A 7507-nucleotide genomic window follows, 5' to 3' on the forward strand; every position below is an offset into this window, starting at 1 on the left:
CACCTAGCAAATGAGCAAAGATGTTTAAAAGCTGTAACTCCCTAATAGTATAAAGCACTTTCATGTGCTGACAAGGAGAACAAATTGGTCTGGCCTTTTTGAGCAGCAATTTGGCAGGATGCATTAAGAGCCTTCAGAAAAGTTAGGGTCTTTTATTCTAGAAATTCTGTGTCTACAAACTTGTCTTAAGGAAAAAGGAATACAGGTAAGATTTTTGTACAAAGATATTAATTTTATCCTTAGGAGAACCATTAGGAAAATGGTTAAATAAATTATAGGGCAGCCATATAATATTATGTTATGCGGCCATCAAAATTATGTTTCCAACATATTTTTTTACTATTAAGGTTTTATTTATTTATTTATTATTTATTTTTCTCTATTAACAAATATTTTAACTTTTTTCTTATTTCAGAACTGCCTTTATGTACAGACATCATAAAAAAATGCACATACACTGGAGATTTTCCAAGGAATAGGAGCTGGAAATAAAAGTTAAGGGCAATCAGGAGAACTGAAATTGTCCCAGAGAAGCTCAGGATCACACTTCCTTAAATGTCCTTGATAACCTCTTCAAGTTCTTCCTTTGTGAACATGTAGAAATTCTGGCCAGGCTGCACAGTGGCCAGCTCTATGTTAGCTGCATTCAGCTTCTCCTCCATTACTTGTTTGAGGATAATGAGTGAGGACTTGATGGCTTCTTTCAGAGTCATGGACTTGTGGTAAACTTCTTGCAAGGAGCTCTGGGCACCCTCTGAAGCAGAGCCAATTGCTCGAGCATCACACTGTACAAAGGTCCCCGATGGGTCCATATGAAACAGTTGAGGTCCTTTCTCATCGACTCCTCCAAATAACAGTGCTACTCCAAAGGGATGAGACATGGCACCAGGGTCAGCGTCCTCCTCTCCAAACTGCAGAGCCAGGTTGGACATGGCCTGGGTCACACTCGCCACCATCATCGTCTCATTGTAGGTGAACCAGTTCTGTGTCTCCACTCTGGCTTTATCAATTAAAGTCTTAGCATCAGCAATTAGCCCACTCATGGCACAACCTATATGAGCATCAATCTCTACAATTTTCTCAATGCTGCTTGGCTCCATGAGTGGGGAGGTAATTCTCTTCACAGCTAGGCACACCCCCTCTGATATCTGGATCCCAATGGCTGTAGAACCAAGCTTGATCACTTCAATGGCATATTCCACTTGAAATAGTCTTCCTTTGGGGGGAAAAGTATTCACACCCCTGTTGTACTCAGACTGGGTGAGGAACATGGCGAGGGCAGGAGAAGGTGCGGGGCCTACGCAAGGATTTGGAGGGCCAACATGAGTTCACTGGCACCTAACCCCCCCTATTTATTTATTTATTTATTTAAATTTATCTTTATTGTTGAAAGTATTACAGATGTCCCCCTTTTTCCCCATTGACCCCCTCCACTGCTCCTGCCCCCTCCCCAGGCCTTCACCACATTGTTGTCCGTGAATACCAGAAAAATATATGGTAATAAATTAGATAATCTAGGTGAAACGGACAAATTCCCAGAAACACACATATTACCAAAATTGATTCAAGAAGAAACAGAAAAGTTGAACAGACCTATAACAAATAAAGAGATTTAATTAGTAATCAAAACCTCCTATCTACACCTTATATAAAGAAGAGTCATTTTTTGATGAAACAAACTATAAATAGTTTGGGGTTCAGGTTCTGGACCAAAGCAACATGAGGTAGATAAGGGTTGTTTTAACCTCCCTCTTTATATGCTTTTGGGTCATTTTAAGGGCACTATTTTGTCTTTTCAGTGATCTCCTGGTATTATCATTGCCACTCTAGAAAAATTTTCTGTAAGGCAAAGAACAAGTAAATGAATGTATACTCAATGAGACTTAGCTGATAATACATATTTTTCCTAGGAATATTTGCATGTTGATAGAGGTCAAAGCCTTGGCCAACAGAATGAATCTGTAAGTGGCCTGGTATTCAAGGCCATTCCCTGATTCCTCTGGCCTTTTATCTCACTACCCCACCCCTTCCACACAAGCTGAGCTACAGAAACAGTCTCTCTCTCTGCCGGCTAAATGGATCTACTGGCTGTATTCCCCTGAGTGCCTCATACATGCTCAGGTTTCTCAAGATTTCCTTCCATTTGGAAGCCTTTAAAAAAAAATTGATTTTTAGAGAGAGAGGAAGGGAGAGGGAGAGAGAGAAAGAAACAGCTAGGGGAAATATTGATCAGCTGCCTCCTGCGCGCCCCCTACTGGATACCAAGCCTGCAACCCGAGCCAGCGTCCTGACCAGGAATTGAACTGCGACCTCTTGGTTCCTAAGTCAATGCTCAACCACTGTGTTTGGAAGCCGTCTTACCTATCTTTTGAGGCCACCTAAATCTCACATGTCTCCTGAATTCTTCTTTTATTTATTCATTAATTCAATGAGTATTCCTTGAGCACTGTTCCAGGTACAGTGGTGCAAGGGCAATGGGGTTCACAAGATGCAGCCACAGCATTTGAGCTGGATCTTGGCTGAATTTGGAATTTTTCTGTGGAGAAAAGGAAAAGAGTGAGATATAGGGGTGGCAGAAATACTCATGGTCCCTGGCTTCATGGAGCTTAGTTGATTGGGAAAGACACCAAACAAGTAAACAAATACATGTGTCTACAATAGTATTTTTTACTATAATGACAAATTGTGATATGTGCATTGAAGAAAAAGAACAGAGTGCAGTGAGAGATAATACTGAGGTCAGGGTAAGCAGCTTCCTTGAGCAGCCCAGCTGTCTAAAGACCTCTCCCTAATTTAAGCCCCTAAAGCCTGTGTGAACAATTTAGATGCTCACTCAAACATGTACTTGACATTCTTTATGTGTCAAACCCTGTGCAATAATAATACTAAATACCATTGATTGAGCAATTAGTATATGCCAGGCACTGTGCTGTGCACTTTATATATATATCCTCACATTTAATCCTTAAATTCACTATGAGAGAAGAACTATTATTGTTCCCATTGTATAGGTGAGATGACTGAGTCAGAATGGGTTACTTTCCCAAGGTCATTCATTTAGTTAGCAACAAAACTAGGTCTCAAACTCAGGCTGTGTGGATCCTGAGTTCACCTATTTAACCACAATACTCTACTGTCTTCTGTAAGATGCGTGCAAGATGTGGTGTGTGTGTGTGTGTGTGTGTGTGTGTGTATTTGGGGAGGGTATGTAGTTGAGGAGATGGGTCTAGCTGGAGAGTCTGCCATGCACGTACTGACCATAGCATGCTTTACTCCAGTCCTCTCCTTGGTGCCCAGAAAAAAGGGAAAGAAATCCAATCTGCTGGTAGCAGGGGAGTGGGGTGCAAGGGCAGTTGGGTTCACAAGATGCAGCCACAGTATTTGAGCTGGATCTTGGCTGAATTTGGAATTTGTCTGTGGAGAAGAGGAAGAGAGTGAGAGGCCTTGAGAACAGCCTGTCCAAAGGCACAGAGATGGAAAGAACACAATGCTTTTGAAGATTGGGTGGGCTGCTCTTGACCCTGTCTGGGGCCAGAGCCAGGGCAGGAGACCGGGGAGGCCAGGCTGTGTTAACTTTTCTTCCTTCCATTTTTGGAAATACATATCCTCTTCTCCCTGGGAAGGTGTCCATTTCTTCATTCTCAGGCAAAGCCTGGTATTGAAGCCGCATGGAGACGGGAGGTCACATTCTCCCCCCCCCCCCCCCTTGCTTTCCAGAGAGTGAAAGATGGTAATTGCAGGAAGCATGATAAAACTGTTATGGGCACATTCAATTTCCTACATAAATTGGAAGAGACGTGTCATGGTTTCCTTTGTTCTGGAACAGTATAAAAATTGAAAATTTGTCCACAAATTAGGAAATGAAAACGTACCACTAGCAAACAATCTATGCTCTCCTTCAGCTCTTGCTAATCCTTTCAGTGACTTTATCGTAGACAACTGACACAATTTTTAACAGAACCATTCCGGATTTTAGGGAATGTCCTGTCCCATTCCTCTTCTTTTTGATATTCCTCCTCCCCAGTGTCTAGAAGAGTGCTAAACACAGACTAGGTACCTCAATTTCCTCATCTTCAGGACAGGCCCAGCAATAGTTCCTACCTCAGAGAGCTGTTGGGAGGGTTAAATGAGATATGGGATGGCAATAAAGTTTGCAACACAGAGCCTGGCAGTAAGCCCCTCCACCATTAATGTTAATATGTTCCTGAGATTTATTGATTGTGTGTGGGCTTTTTGTTTGGTTTGGTTTTGGTTTTATAATAGTAAACTGGGAAAGGAGACATTTCCCATGGGGGTAAGGCAAAGAAGTTTTCCTGTTCCTAACACTCCTAAACACCAACAACTTCTGAGGTCACTCCCCCCCCCCCCGGGGTTATTTATTTAATTATTTTAATCCTCACTGGAGGATATTTTTTCCATTGATTTTTAGAGAAAGTGGAAGAGAGGGAGGTGGGAAAGAGAGAGAGAGGGAGGGAGGGAGAGAGAGAGAGAAACGTGGATGTGAGAGACACATCGATTGGTTGTCTCCCGCACGCATGCTCCCCACCAGGGCCGCTCCAGGGCAGGGAATCAGACAGCAACCAAAGTAGGTGCCCATGTGCCCATGATGGGGAATTGAACCTGAGACCCTTCAGACTGTGGGCTGATGCTCTAACCACTAAGCCAAACCAGCCAGGGCTCCCTGTGGTTATTTTAATCATTATGAACTTAAGAAAAGTTCCTAAACAGTCACCAAAAGAAGCCCCATTTCCCTTGGCTTACTTCTTAATCCAGGGCAAGTGTAAATATCCTCCAAATCACCAGCTTTTTTCTCCATGGAAATCAGCCTGTATAAACTTGAAACTGAACCTACCACACCATCTTGCTTCCTGATCCTCTTTTCTTGGCCTCTGGAAGTATTCCACTAATTCTCAATCCTGGTCTCAGCATTAACCCCCTCCTGGCTACTCTTCTCAGTTGACATACTTCATTAGCTTTGGTTTTATAAACCATAAGATGGCCAACTTGGAAAGATCCTTAGATAACAATTAGTCCACTCCTACCTCTCATTTACAAAGAATGTGTACCGGAAAGGGGAGGGGGCAGTGTGGGGCATGATTTAGCCAAGGTCACACACTGAGTTAGTGGCAGAGCCATGCCTAGGGCCTGGGCAATTTGTAAATAGAGCCTTGCGTTGGTTCTCTAGGTTCTTGGGGCAGACCTAGTGTTGGTAGCAGTGTCAGAATAAACATTTGTTGACCTGAATTTTATACAGCTCTGAGGGGAAATTTCCACAGCAGTATAGATGAAGATGTGTGCTGAACCATGCACTAAAAACAACCTTGATACCACATTCAAAATGGGGAGGTCACTCAAATGTTGGCCAGATGTTGACGAAAAACATGCTCATGCTTAGAACCCCAGGGAAATGGGGTGAGCACATTTCAAAGATTCCTCTGCAGTACTGTCAAGGCCAATGAAACCTGAGGTTATCTCAAGTATACGCACTAATCACTTTCATGGGTTTGTTGGGCTTTTGGACTTGTTTTGGTAGATTTCATTTAAGCCTTTTTAAAACCCTCATCATGAGAGTAAACAACCCTCCACATACCCATCTTTGGCCCATCCCTAAGGTTTCTTAATTTTAGCAAAGGAGAATTTAGAAAACATAAAAAGCAATTGCTAAAGATCAGTGTAGTAATACCAACTCTTAAGCATGATTTGACAGTGAAAATACAACCAGCCCTCAGTGTATACATATTTATGGGTTCCATATGAGACATAAATGCAGAAACCTACCTGATTATTTAAAAAAATAACAGCTTTATTGAGTTATAAATCACATATAATGCTTATTCCTTTAAAGTTTACAATTCAGTGGTTTTTTTAGGATATTCACAGAGTTGTTCAACCATCACCACTATCTAATTCTGTAACATTTCTTTACTCTGAAAGGAAAGCCTGTACCCATTAGCAGTCACTCTCTATTCCCTCCTCCCCCTGCCCCTGGAAACCACTAATCTGCTCTTCTGGATAGTTCAGACAAATGGACTCAGACAACATATAGCTTCTCTGATCTCTATGTCATGCCTCAGTATTAGCTCTGAGCACTTTTGTCTGTGTCATCTTCTAGGACACAAGCATAAAAGAAGATGCCACTCAGGCCATCATGACATAGAAGTTAGGAATACATCCAGAATGATGAGGACCTGAAAAGTGGGTATCATGAAGGGCCTCTATCTCTCCCCTAATCCAGGGAGACCTGGGATAATGAAATCATGATGCTGAGCCCAGGGCCAGTGCTACCAGGCAGTATGGTATAGCTGAGGTCACACAAATCTACTTCCACAGCCTGTCAGGTGCAGCCCCAGTTCCACCCCTCACCTGGTTCAGACTATTAGGCAAACAGAGATGCTCAGAACATTTGTTACCAGGCAACACAAAGGAACACAACTTAAGATATGCTTGATGGCAAAAGCAACACGTTCCTCGTCCTCGTCACCATGACAATCAGGCAGTCCCTAATCTCAAGTCAACATGGAAAGCCAGTCTGCTTCTCCTTCTCTCCTTTTAGGCAGATTTCTTCAGTTGAAAATATTGGAGGATCAGGAAACGGAAGATTTGTCTTAGTGTGATTTGCTCTGTCTCAGTATTCCCTAAAGATATGTAACCTTTTCAGTTGCTTTCCTTCCATTTACAGGAAACGGTGTGAAGCTATCTACTCCAGTGGAGGGTTTTGCTTCACTTAGATGTCTTGTTGTCCTAAGGACATAGCTGGCACGTACCACTTTATTTTCGCCTCCAAACTGAGCCCCCTACCTTGTTCTCTTAAAGGCAGTATCATAGCTCCAGTTCCTCTGGCTGGCAGTTCTCTGGTCACCTTTAATTTATTGTTTTCCTCTCTCCCCACCAAGGCACCAGGTCTCTGAATCTGTCACTTTGATGACAATCCTTACTGGATTCTCTGTCTTTAGTCCAGCCTCCAAACTGCTCTTATATAAATCTTGTCAAATATTAATTTTATCATGTCATGATCAGGCTCATGAACTGTCAAGGATCACCTCCTTTCTTTCCCAAGTAGTCAATGCGGAAGCTCAACCCCATGGATTCAGCATCAGCTTCCACACATAGGTAATGCCCCCATCTGGTCCTCTGCCTCCTGAACCTGTCAGTACTCCTTCTAAGACACACACACACACACACACACACACACACACACACACACACACACACACACGTAGTTCTTTCTATAAAAAAGTACAATCAACTGACTTTTTGAACATCCATTGTATGCTAGGTGTTACATCTTCATCATCTCATGTAGTCCTCAAAACAAGCCCATGGCCCTGCTGGTGTGGCACAGTGGTTGAGCATCGACCCACGAACCTGGAGGTCACCGTTCAATTCCCAGTCAGGGCACATGCCCGGATTGCTGGCTTGATCCCCAAAAGGGGGCATGCAGGAGGCAGATGATCAATGATTCTCCCTCATCATTGGTGTTTCTATCTCTCTCTCCCTCTCTCTGAAA

At 42.9% G+C, this 7507-nt stretch overlaps 1 pseudogene; it reads right to left on the reverse strand.

Moving 5' to 3' along the window:
* Positions 1-544: 544 nt before the first annotated feature.
* On the reverse strand, positions 545-1271 carry LOC107529332 (proteasome subunit alpha type-5 pseudogene; annotated as a pseudogene).
* Positions 1272-7507: the final 6236 nt, after the last annotated feature.

This window comes from Miniopterus natalensis, chromosome X (genome assembly GCF_054644295.1).
Source record: "Miniopterus natalensis isolate mMinNat1 chromosome X, mMinNat1.hap1, whole genome shotgun sequence".
Classification (NCBI taxonomy): Eukaryota; Metazoa; Chordata; class Mammalia; order Chiroptera; family Miniopteridae; genus Miniopterus; species Miniopterus natalensis.